Consider the following 2,037-nt stretch of genomic DNA (forward strand, 5'->3'; position numbering starts at 1 on the left):
ATTGATGCTTCTCTCTCTCTCTCTTTCTTCATGTCTGAAATTAGTAAAAATATTTTTTTTTAAGGAAGAATCATAACATTGCATCTGCACATAGTCAATGCTCTGTAAGTATTAGTCAGTTTCATTACTATTTTTATTGTGAATTATTAATGTTACTCGGTTTTTTAATTAGCACTGGCCTTGCCTGAACACTCACTGCAAAAAAACATTTTCTATTTCTGATTTCCAAATTTGCCTGCTGTATAGCTGACATCTGAGTTTTTACCTAAAGCTAGTAGCATCATCCACTCCAGCATCAGAGCTTTTTAAAAATATATTTCCAGGCAATAAGTTGTTCTTCATTGCCCCCATGATAAATGCTCCTTAGGGGAAATGGCTTAGATTGTCCCATATTTAAACTATGCTAAACAGTCATATCTTATAGATATGTGTATATTTCTGATTTCCTGCAATGGGATTCCCTCATTCACCATTCAGCCACCCTTACTTTTCCTTTAAAACTTCCTATGTGGCTTTCTGTGACTATGAAGCTTGGGCAATCCAGTCAGGCCAAGGATGCAGGATCTCATTGTCCTCCCAGTGCTTCGAACCTTCCCTGAAGGCCCTCAATAAAATAGACTGCCTACCAAAAAAATAAAAATAAATAAATAAATAATAAATAAAACCTCCTATGTGAGGCCTTTCTTCCCAACGGGACTCACATTTCATTAATGACCTAAATTCAGCATTCATTCATTCATTCATTCATTTACTCAACAACGATTTACCAAATACCTACTATCTGTGAGGCACCAACATTGCTTTTGTCTGTATCTTTCATCTGGCACTTTCTTGTGATTATTTTATTTATTATTATTATTATTATTCCCTCTCTACACTAAATTATAATTCTCTACATCAGAGACCATGCTGAATTCTTCCCTAAATTCCTAGTACCCAGCAAGTGCTTCCCACAGAGAGGACTTGCAGGAAAAGGTTCTCATGGACCATGATGTTGATCTTTATCCATGTGGGGCAGTTTCTCTCCAGGTTAGAGAAGATATGGTGCTAAACCAGCTTGCTTGGGTTTGCTGGTGAGTTTTATTAGCTTAAGTAAGTCACTTTGTCTCTGAGATCCCCTCAAAGCCTTAAGACTTGATACAACTTTAATCCATGTTCTTCTAAAGCTTATTACTTCATCCTGGACCTTGGAATCGCCATGAAGGATGCTCCTCTCTGGGTCTCCCAACGTAGAAGAAACCCAAGGGACAAATAGACCTGTGTATACTCATAGATGGTTTCTGCATTTTCCCAGTTGAAGTCACATATTCTGTTTTGTTTTGTTATAAAATTCAAAAATGTTCTACTGATAATCTTATCCACCTTTTACCTCATTCTTTCTCCTCTCCTTCCCCCTAGGAAAAGACAAATAAAAGATATTAAGACCAAATTGACTCCAATCAGTACCACTTGCAGCATTCCCCAAAGAACAATGAACTCAGTAGTTGGCCAGCTACCAAAGAAAAGAAAATTACAAAAGCAAAAAGACCAATATCTATCCTGAAACAGACTAAAAATTTCCTGCCTGTCTAGTTTGTTTTATTGTTCATCCAGATGATTTGGTATCATGGAGACCCAACTTTTTACTCTGTTTACACCACCTGCCCTCAAAGGCAATTCATAAGACATAAAATAAAAGATTTGTAAAGCTATTCATAAGTCTTGGGTGATGGCAGTTCCAGCATTTTGTTACCTCGATTTGTCATCATATATTCTTTTTTTTTAAATAAATTTTATTGATTTTTTACAAAGAGGAAGGGAGAGGGATAGAGAGTTAGAAACATCAATGCGAGAGAAACATCGATCAGCTGCTTCCTGCACACCTCCTACTGGGGATGTGCCCGCAACCAAGGTACATGCCATTGACCGGAATCAAACCTGGGACCTTTCAGTCTGCAGGCCGACGCTCTATCCACCGAGCCAAACCAGTTAGGGTGACATCATATATTCTGAGCTTGATATTTAAATTCTTTCATCAACTTTCCTAGACTTCTAAAA

This window comes from Myotis yumanensis, unplaced genomic scaffold (assembly GCF_028538775.1).
Source record: "Myotis yumanensis isolate MYYU_CA2020_CCGP unplaced genomic scaffold, mMyoYum1.0.hap1 SCAF_4, whole genome shotgun sequence".
NCBI lineage: Eukaryota > Metazoa > Chordata > Mammalia > Chiroptera > Vespertilionidae > Myotis > Myotis yumanensis.